This window comes from Pelophylax lessonae (genome assembly GCF_965119305.1).
Source record: "Pelophylax lessonae genome assembly, chromosome: 3".
Taxonomy (NCBI): domain Eukaryota; kingdom Metazoa; phylum Chordata; class Amphibia; order Anura; family Ranidae; genus Pelophylax; species Pelophylax lessonae.
The window spans coordinates 626,129,631-626,141,149 of NC_138770.1; the positions used below are offsets into that span (position 1 = coordinate 626,129,631).

Below are 11,519 nucleotides of genomic sequence, written 5' to 3' on the forward strand. Positions count from 1 at the left end.
AACAGTAGATCCCACCAGCAACAATGGACCAGCCACAACAAAATACCCCCAGACAACAATAGACCCTCAGAAGGTTCCCTCAACAGTAGATCCCTATCAGCAACAACTGACCCCCCCCCCCCACAAGCAACATAAGACCAACCCCAGCAACAATAGACCCCCTCTGTAAAAATAGATCCCTTCCGGAGACAATAGGTCCCCCAGGAGCAGCAGTAGACCTCCACGGCAACAATAACCCCCCCCTGCAAAAATATATCACCTCCAGCAACAATAGATCCCCCACCAGCCAGCATCAAAAGACACCCATAGCAAAGCCTAGAACCCCTTGCTATTACATACATTCAGTGCTGCGTTCCCCCGCGTTCCCGCTGAAAAAAAGCCCTGCTCTTTATTATCTCATTGTATTTTCTTTGTTATTGTGAAATATTTTAATAAAAACATTGAAACAGAAATGAATACGCTGGTTCTGTGGGTGCTGCAGGAATGGGAGATGTGGCTTCGGCAGTGAAGTCCTCCAATCAGTTCCTTGCCCACCGCTTCCCTCTCCTAGCCCATTAACAAAAATAAGCATAGTATTTTATTTTCACAAAATAACAAGGCTCTCTGTGAATGGAGGAGGGACAGATATCCAACATTATATCTCCTCTTCCATTCACAAAGATCTAAATGTACAAGTGGGTGGGGAGCTGGGGGGGGGGGGTAGAGAGGTGAGCACAGCCCACACCTCCTCCTGACTCTCTCCTCCTCTCTGCTGCTGTCACTACTCCTGAAGGGACAGAATTTGTGGTTGGAGGGGGGATTTGGGAGGGGAGTTAGTACTTGGTATTTGGGTGGGGTGAGTGATTTGTGCTAGGAGGGGGATTGGGGAGCAGGTCGGGGGAAGGGGGGGGGGGGTTGGTCTAGGAGAGGTGTGACTGCGAGTACAGCCAGAGCTAAGAAAAGGATTGTTTCCTCAGACACTCACTGTACTATTTATTACTTCTTCCACAAACAGCAAAACGCAGTCACAGCAACCAATCAGAGACCAACTTTCAGTGATCTCATCAAGTAAGATCTGATTGGTTGTTATGAATTACTATACAAAGCATAGCTATGCTCGTAACACAGCTTTATCGAATGAGGGGGTGCAAACTGCATCTGCGACATGTTTTGGGCTCTGGGGGGATTAGGTTATTGTATCTGTTCAGTACACGATGTGGCATGTCAGGGTGGAAAATTATCAATCACTTAGCGTCGATTGACAGCACTTGTGATACTTTGGTAATGGATAAAATATTTCTAAAAATAGATTGCATGGTAGAAATAGAGATGCAATCAATAACTTACCGATCGTGAGTCAGTTCAAATCCCAACCACGGCACTACCTGCCTGGAGATTGCATGTTCTTCCTGTGCCAGTGTGGGTTTCCTCCGGGTACTCTGGTTTCCAACCACACCCCAAAGGCATTCTAGTAGGTTTATTGGCTCCTGTTCAAATTGGCCCTGGTAGAATGTGAGTTAGGGACCTTAGATTGTCATCTCCTTGAGGGCAGAGAGTGATGTGAGTGTACAGTGTATGTACTGTATGTGTAAAGTGCTGCTTAAATTGACGGCGCTATACAAGTACCTGTAATAAATAAATAGGTTATGGTCACAACTTAACCACTTCTGGACCGGAAGGATTTGCTCCCTTAATGACCGGTCCATATTTTGCGATTTGGCACTGCCTTATTTTAACGGAGAATTGCACGGTTTTGTGCGACGCTGTACCCAAATAAAATCAATGTCCTTTTTTCCCCACAAATAGAGCTTTCTTTTGGTGGCATTTGATCACCTCTGCGATTTGTATTTTTTGCGCTATAAACAAAAAAATAGCGGCAATTTTGAAAACAAAACAAAAAAAAATCAATATTTTTTACATTCTGCTATATAACATTCCCCCCCAAAAAAAATGTAAAAATCAAAACTTTTCATTCTTTAACCACTTAAGCCCCGGAAGATTTTACCCCCTTCCTGACCAGGGCCTATTTTGCGATTCGGCACTGCGTGACTTTGATGGACAATTGCGCGGTCGTGCAACGCTGTACCTAAACTAATTTGACGTCCTTTTTTTCCCACAAACAGAGCTTTCTTTTGGTGGTATTTGATCACCTGTGCGATTTTTTTTGATCATGCGTTATATAAACAAAAAAAGAGCGTCAATTTTGCAAAAATAACAATAGTTTTCACATTTTTTTATATGAAATTCCCCCCCAAAAAAATTTAAAAATCCAAATTTTTAAACATTTTCGGTCAATTTGTTTTATGCTACCTATGTTTGGTAAAAAAAAAAAAAAAAAAAAAAAAAAAAAAAAAAAAAAAAAAAAATCGCAAAAAGCGTATTTTGATTGGTTTGCGCAAAAGTTATCGCGTTTACTAACAAAGGGAAAGATTTTTGTCATTTTTGTTGTTTTTTTTTTAACGCATAATGGCGGCGATCTGCGATTTTTTTTGCGGTACTGCGACATTGCGGCGGACACATCGGACCCTTGACTGACATTTTTGACACTTTTTGGGTTACCAGTGACATTTCTACAGTAATCAGTGCTATAAATATGCACTGTTACTGTAAAATTACACTGGCAGTGAAGGGGTTAACTTTTTTTTCAGAGGGAGGGGTTATGTGTGTCCCTAGGGGCGTGATTCTAACTGTGATTGGCTGTGGCTTGAGATGTATGAACAGTGATCAACGGTTCTACATAGTAGAACCGTATGATCATCATTCATCATTCATACACCGGGGAGAATGACAGGTGGCTCGTTTACATTAGCAGCCTGCCTTTCTCCCTCTCCACCGACGATCGCGAGTGACCGGCGGACGATCGGGGCTGACTGCCGCAGTAAATATACTGTGAGCAGTTGGCAAGTGGTTAAGGCCAATTTGTTTTCTGCTACATATTTTTGGTAAAAAAAAATTGCAATAAGTGCATTTTGATTGGTTTGCGCAAAAGTTATAGCGTCTACTAACTACGGGAAAGATTTATGTAATTTTTATTGTTTTGTTTTTTTTACTAGTAATGGCTGACATTTTTGACACTTCCGGGGGGGGACCAGTGACATTACTACAGTATTCAGTGCTAAAAATATGCACGGTTACTGTAATAATGACACTGGCAGGGAAGGGGTTAAATGTAAGTCTAGGGGAGTGATTCTAACTGTGGGGGGGGGGCTTTTGAAATGATCCTTAGAGACCTGTGATCCTATATAGAAGGATCACAGGCGCTCTGTGATCATTCCAGAGAGAAGAATGATCAGCTGTGTTTACAACAGCTGACCGTCCTTCTCTCACAGCGGGGAGTGATCGCAGGCGGCAATTGGAGCCGCCTGCCCCGTGCGTCAGAGTCCCCGCTGACGAGTGGGGGTGGGAGCACGCTGCTGGCGGCGTGCACTCGCCCCCTGGCTGCAGGCGTTCTACCGACGTATACCTACGTCGGTTCGCGCAGGATGGGCTGCCTGCCGCAGTAAAACTGCGGTCTGGCAGTGGTTACATTTCAAATTACCATAGATAAAGTGCTTATGTGATAGTCCATAAACCCCAAAATAATAAATGTAAAAAAAGTGAAAAACAGATTCAATTTTTTTTTTTTTTGAAACATTAGCAAACATGTTATACTTCTCACCTCTTTGCAGCTTTGCACAGAGCAGCCTGGATCCTCCTCTTCTCGGGTCCCTCTTTGCTGCTCCTGGCTCCTCCCTTTTATCGAGTGCCCCCACAGTAAGCAGCTCGCTATAGGGTCACCCAAGCCAAGTTGCAGCTCTGTGTGTCCATTCAGACACAGAGCTGTGGTTTTGCCCCGCCCCTCTCTCCCCTGATTGACTGACATTGATTGACAGCTGCAGGAGCCAATGTTTCTCAGCCAATCAGGAGGGAGAGTCTCGTATGGCTGAGAGACTCGTGGACATCGCTGGATAGTGAGGGGGCTCAGGTAAGTATTAGGGGAGGCTGCTACACACAGAAGGCTTTTTATCCTAATGCATAGAATGCCTTTAAGATATAAAAAAACCCTCTGCCTTAACAACATCTTTAAGTTGCAATATTAAGTTCCAACTCCTCTTCAAAAAAATGAAAATCCACCAAAAGGTGCTCCACCAGAACGTGAATCCTTCACCACGCTCACCAGATCCAACTGCATTGGGGGCATGTATGCTGGTCACTGCATTGGGGGCATGTATGCTGGTCACTGCATTGGGGGCATGTATGCTGGTCACTGCATTGGGGGCATGTATGCTGGTCACTACATTGGGGGCATGTATGCTGGTCACTGCATTGGGGGCATGTATGCTGGTCACTGCATTGGGGGCATGTATGCTGGTCACTGCATTGGGGGCATGTATGCTGGTCACTGCATTGAAGGGGGCATGTACACTGGTCACTGCATTGAAGGGGGCACGCTGGTCGCTGTGCATTGAAAGGGGGCACGTTGGTCACTGTGCATTAATAGGGGGCACGCTGGTCACTGTGCATTGAAAGGGGGCACGCTGGTCTCTCTGCATTGAAAGGGGGAACGCTGGTCTCTCTGTATTGAAAGGGGGCACACTATACCTTAATTACTGAAGGCCCCTTTCACACTTTTGCGACCTCAAAGTCACGCAATTTTTTACAGCGTTTTTTGCCACAAAGCAATGCCTATTACATTTTTCTGTTTGCGCCCCCTCCAAAAAAATTTGAGCACCAGCCGCCACTGGTGACCAGCATACATGCCCCCAATGTAGTGACCAGCATACATGCCCCCAATGTAGTGACCAGCATACATTCCCCCAATGCAGACATCAGCATGCGTGCCCCCTTACTTACCTGGAGCAGCAGCGGCGGCGATCGGCTTCTCCTCAGTCCCCCGAATGGCGGCTTCTCCTCGGTCCTGGTGGCGTGTCTCCTCCAGTCCTTCCGCTCCCGCCTCCTCCTCGGTCAATGCCATGGGGTTTGCCTTGCGGCCAATCAGGAAGCTTGTATCGGACGTGCTTCCTGATTGGCCAGGAGGAGGATCGGTGTGACAATAGCAAATTTTCATTCGCTATTGTCACAAAATGGGTGGGCTCGGGACGCACTGCTCTGCGCCCCGGGTCCACCCTTGGCATCGCCCTATTAGAGCCTCTGGCTCTAATCAGGTGATGCAAAAAAAAAAAAAAATCCCCATTGAACTCCATGCGTCCGGCTCCCCTGCATGCAGATTAGGGGGCCGGACACATGGATGGGGGGGCGGCGCCCCTGTGCCCCTAACGAACCGGCCGCCACTGGTCAGAGGTTTACAACCACTTTAAGGCAGCCCATAGAAATCACTTGGCATCCATGGCACCAAATTGTCCCAAAAAATTATGTTGCAAAATTTTCATAGAAACCTACTATGGTGTGTTGCAAGGCATGCGAGTTCCCTCAGGGCTCGTTCACATTAGTGGTGGGGGGGTCGTTCACATAAGTGGTGGGGGGGGGTCGTTCACATTAGTGGTGGGGGGGCACAGCTCTTAGCGCCTCTCTATCTGCAGCTGCGGCAGGTACGGCGTACACTAAAAGTGACCCATCATTTATGTGAATAGGGTCACTCTGCAACCAAGTACAATGAAAGTGATTGCGGCACACTAGTGCGATCTTTAAGGGGTTAAAGCAGGTGGTGGATGGTAATATAACGCCTCCTCACTGCCTGGTAATTGCAGAGCACTTACAGCACTAGGGGGGTTATTCAAAATGAACGGCACAGCGACAGGTCACACATGTAATGCATTACCAAGTACTGCGGTAAAGCGTGCGTTTCGTGTGCGTTCCTGCATTGCACAGATGTAAATCACCCTGGATTGTTTTATAAGCCGCTCATGTGATGGGTTTTTGAATGACACAGAAATTTCCAGGCACATTAAACAGAAGTGGAAAATTCCTCGTTCTACCCGATCGAACGTTCACACGTGTATACGGTTATTTTTAGTGTCTCTGATAGTATATGGTATCACAGGTCATCATCAAACTACTGGGATGGAAAGCGCTCATCAATGTGGAAGATTATAATGTGTGGTCAGCTTCTAAACCTATACATTACAATCTTAGTCAAATAAGAGTGGCTAAGGGCTCCTTCAGGTTTGCTTTGATTTCTGAAGAGCGATCTACATTTTGGGTTGCTCTTCAGAGAGTATCTGACAACATGTACATTGCAGGCAGTTGCAGGGCGCTTGCAGAGCGGCCTCATTCACTTGGGGGGTATAATTCCTTTAGTCGCAGCATGTGTACTCCCCTGGCAGCTGCCTCTGCAGCTAAAGGGGGAGTGGTCAGGGGGTGGTAAAAATGCGCCTCAGCCGCTAGTGTGAACCTACACTATAGTGCCAAAAGTATTGGGACGCCTGCCTTTACACACACATGAACTGTAATGGCATCCCAGTCTTAGTCCGTAGGGTTCAATATTGAGTTGGCCCACCCTTTGCATCTATAACAGCTTCAACTCTTCTGGGAAGGCTGTCCACAAGGTTTAGGAGTGTATCTATGGGGATGTTTGACCATTCTTCTAGAAGCGCATTTGTGAGGTCAGGCACTGATGTTGGACGAGAAGTCCTGTCTCGCAGTCTGTGCTCTAATTCATCCCAAAGGTGTTCTATCGGGTTGAGGTCAGGACTCTGTGTAGGCCAGTCAAGTTCCTCCACCCCAAACTCACTCAGTCCATAAAGACATGGATGAGCAGAGGATGTGTAATCAGACTGTATAAGGCAGGGGCCTCTAAACTGCGGCCTGGGGCCATATGTGGCCCTTTACTAGCCTTTATCAGGTCCTTGGGGCACTATTCCTCCCACTGACACCAGCAATGGTGCACTTTTCCTGCCACTGACACCAATGATGGGGCACTATTCCTCCCACCAACGCCAATGATGGGGCACTATTCCTCCCACTGACACCGATAATAGGGCACTATTCCTCCCACTGACACCAATGATAGGGAACTATTCCTCCCACTGACACCAATGATGGGGCACTATTCCTCCCACTGACACCAATGATGGGGCACTATTCCTCCCACTGACACCAATGATAGGGCACTATTCCTCCCACTGACACCAATGATGGGGCACTATTCCTCCCACCAATGCTAATGATGGGGCACTATTCCTCCCATTGACACCAGTGATGGGGCACTATTCCTCCCACTGACACCAGTGATGGGGCACTATTCCTCCCACTGACACCAGCAATGGTGCACTTTTCCTGCCACTGACACCAATGATGGGGCACTATTCCTCCCACCAACGCCAATGATGGGGCACTATTCCTCCCACTGACACCGATAATAGGGCACTATTCCTCCCACTGACACCAATGATAGGGAACTATTCCTCCCACTGACACCAATGATGGGGCACTATTCCTCCCACTGACACCAATGATGGGGCACTATTCCTCCCACTGACACCAATGATAGGGCACTATTCCTCCCACTGACACCAATGATGGGGCACTATTCCTCCCACCAATGCTAATGATGGGGCACTATTCCTCCCATTGACACCAGTGATGGGGCACTATTCCTCCCACTGACACCAGTGATGGGGAACTATTCCTCCCACTGACACCAATGATGGGGCGCTATTCCTCTCACTGACACAAATGATGGGGGCACTATTCCTCTCACTGACACCAATGATGGGGGCACTATTCCTCCCACTGACACCAATGATGGGGGCACTATTCCTCCCACTGACACCAATGATGGGGGCACTATTCCTCCCACTGACACCAATGATGGGGCACTATTCCTCCCACTGACACCAATGATGGGGCGCTATTCCTCCCACTGACACCAATGATGGGGCGCTATTCCTCCCACTGACACCAATGATGGGGGCACTATTCCTCCCACTGACACCAATGATGGGGCACTATTCCTCCCACTGACACCAATGATGGGGCGCTATTCCTCTCACTGACACCAAGGATGGGGCACCATTCCCCTTCTGACCATGAACCCTGAGGCCATATTTATTCTCACTGATGTTGGGCCCGGGACATGTTTCTATCCCTGCTGGCCACAATCCAGCCCTCCTAAAGTCTGAAGGACAGTAGACTGGCTCTTTGAAAATGTTGTGGACCCCTTGTATAGGGTACAGCTAGGTGTAGGCCTATTATACACTATACAATCTGATTGGACGATCTCCATTAGATCTACCATCAACTAGCACTAGGGTCTGTCTGATTGGATACACAAAGTGACTGGATTGTTTAGGTTTGTTCTTATATTACATCCTTTCAGTAACTCTGAAGCTGGTCATTCACTGGTTTATTTGTTCCTTTTAGACTGCTGTGATGAGAAAATTCGAAGGAACGGGATGGAAAATAATTTTCGAATAAACACATTTTAAGCAGCGTGGTTTTTAATTGGATACATTTATTCCTTCCAAAATTGAATGTTCAAAAGAGACAACATTTTGAAGAATTTTGAAGGACATTTATCATTCATGGAATGTACTGAGAATTTTCATACAAATTTTCCTTCTTTTTCTGTATGGCCAGCTTACAGGAGATTGTCCAGAGGTCATGCAACCAGATTGTAAAGTGTATAGTCAGCTTTAGGCTTAACATACGCTAGGCAATCTGATTGTAAGATCTCCATTAGATCTACCTTCGCTTCTGTTGAGTGAGGGCGGTGGCAGATTGATTGAAACTCATCTGGTCCCTGCTGAACCGGCCAAATTTGGGCAAAAGGAGATTGTATAGGGGCTGTGCAACCAAACTATTTAGTGTCTAGCCAGCATTAGGCTTACCATACACTATACAATACACTACCATACACTCAGTGGTGGGACAAGGTTATCTAGAGCCCAGGGTGCCAAACTGCGCCCCCCAAGATGTATGAGCATCATGTGCTAATCTACATGTTTGCCCCCTAAGCAAAAATTCCCTCTTCTCCCACTACAAATTTACCCGCCTGCTGAAATCACTCCCCCCCCCCCCCCAGCACAAATCAAATCAATATATATATATTTACTTTTATAGCACAACCCCCCAGATCCGCCCTCCTAGTACAAATCATCCCCCCCCAACACAAATCCCCCAAAATCTCCACTCCTACCACACCCCCCCAAAATTTGCCCTCCTCATAGAGGAACCATTATATTTTATCAGACCATTATATTAGGGTCTGCTCCCCAAAGCTCAAACACACATGCCTGAATCTGCAGTGAATAAATGAGAAGTGCTCTGTGCTGAGCAGCTTCTCGTTTATTCACAAAATGAAGCACAGTAAACACAGTTTACTACGCTTCAGTTATGAATGGACACAGTGAGCGGGTGTGTTAACTGTGCTCATTTAAAAAAGGAAGGGTCTGGTAAATTACATTTACTAGCCCTTTTCCCTGCTCTCCATCCTGCAACATCCCCTGCAGCAAGCCAGGGGGGGAGAGGAGAGGAGGGAAGCCAGCAGCACTGCGGGGCAGGGGGGCCAACATGGCGGGGAAGCCCTGGCAGTAGGGGGAATTGGCACAGCATGTAGAGATTAGGGTGTGCTCAGGCACACCTGGCACACCACCTGTGTACGCCTATGGCCCTCCTAGAACAATTCGTACCCCCTGCCTCCTCCCAAATTCCCCTTCTCAACACAGATCCACCCCCCACCTCACATGATACTGCAATGCCCCTCCTGCCCACCCCTTATCCAAGCCCTGAATATACTATACAATACACTCCAATACACTATACAATTTGATTGTATCATCTCCATTAGATCTACCATCAACCATGTGGTGTGCCCTCACATTAAGGAGATTGTAGAGAGAATGCACAATCAGATTGTAAAGTGTATAGCCAGCTTTTAGCTTACCATATAGTCACTATACAATCTGATTGTATAATCTCCTTTAGATCTACCATCAATTATGTAGTGCAAGAATCTGTCTGTTCCAAACAAACTGAATAGAATATTAGGGTTTGTCCATATATTACATTAGGGTTTTTTTTTTTTTCTTATATTATATTATGTTTTGGTAAACCTAATGCTGGCCATACACTACCTGAAAGATCGTTCGAAAATCTGTCATTTGGTCTGATCGTTCGTTTTTCGTCCAGTTAATGGGCACAAATAGAAAATCGTTTTTAACTTTTCAGAGCCGAAAAATCGAAGGAACAGTTTTGAAAATCTGCCGACCGAACAATAAACAAACGATAAATTGAAAGGTTAATGTGTTTCCCGACCGACCTGTTTGCACTAGGCATACATGAAAAACTGAACAAAAAACTGATTAATTTATGTCCATTGAACGATTTATCGTTCGAAATTTGGTCATTACATGAGGGCACGATCGTCTGCTCTCACGGCCGAGTGTCTGTTTTTTCGAAAATGAGTTTGCCCGATATTTCGGCTAGTGTATGGCCAGCTTTAAGGAGATTGTACAGAGATTGTATAATGTATTACTAGCTTTAGCAGGGATAAAACGTATACAATCAGATTTCCACTTCTCACATAGAGTTGGTGCTCTCTTACCGTAAATCCCAGTAAGAGAAGCACAGCCTGCTGATGGGCTCCACCCGTCACCGTCCTGCGATCCTCATTCCTAGTGGTCCGCGCTGGTCCCGTCCTCCAGCTCTAGTGACGGTGAAGCCATAACAGCGTTCTTATTTTCGATTTCACACTTGAGGGCGGAGGGAAGGGGGAGGTTGGATGTTGTCTGTCTGGACGTCATTGTTGTGGGCGGTAGTCGGGTTGTAGGAAATACTATACAGCAGATTGAAGCTGTCATTGCATCCTGTGGGTTTGCAGCTGCTGCTCGGTTCCCAGTAGCAGGGGACAAGGCGAGTTTCTAGGGGGGGGGGTTGGTTTGGACACAGATCGCAGGGGTGGCTGTGATCACACATGGAGATCATCTCAGCCTGTACAAGGAAGCAGCAAGAAAGGAGAGTGAGTTGTAACTTGTTCAAATCTGTGTTCCACTTCAAGTATAACTAAAGGCAAAACTTTTTTTTTTTTGGTTTTGGATTGATTTGAGATGAATTAGAACCCCTTTTTGGAAAGTAGACACTCCAAAGAATTTGCTAAGAGGCATCTTGAGCCCATTGAATATTTCATTTTTTTGTCACAAGTGATTAAAAATGACAAAAAAAAATGTACACACAGTTATCACTGAAATAATATATTGCTTAGACATGCCATGGGTATATGTGAAATGACACCCCAAAATACATTCTGCTCCTTCTCCTGAGTATGGGGATACCCCATGTGTGAGACTTTTTGGGAGCCTAGCTGTGTACAGAACCCCCGAAAACCAATCACCACCTTCAGGTTTTCTAATGGCGTAAATTGTGCATTTTACTTCCTCACTACCTATCAGTTTCGAAACCTCTGGAATTTCAAGATAGCCTAACCCCCCCCCCCCCCAAATGACCCAATTTTGCAAAGTAGACACTCCAAACTATTTGCTGAGAGGCATGGTGAGTCTATGGAATATTTTATATTTTTCCACAAGTTTCGGGAAAATTATTATTATTATTATTTTTTTTTTTTTTACACAAAGTTGTCACTAAATGATATATTGCTCACACAT

The 11,519-nt window shown here is 46.0% G+C and overlaps 1 protein-coding gene across 3 annotated transcripts in view; it reads right to left on the minus strand.

Annotated features, from left to right (window-relative positions):
- The window catches only part of TRAF5 (TNF receptor associated factor 5), an 82,909-nt gene extending 72,135 nt beyond the window's left edge, over positions 1 to 10,774 (minus strand). For all 3 annotated transcript variants that reach the window (XM_082248953.1, XM_082248954.1, XM_082248952.1), the window contains exon 1: positions 10,463 to 10,774. The gene's annotated coding sequence lies outside the window, so the exon portion shown is untranslated. The remainder of the gene's footprint in view (positions 1 to 10,462) is intronic.
- Between the last annotated feature and the right edge of the window lie 745 nt (positions 10,775 to 11,519).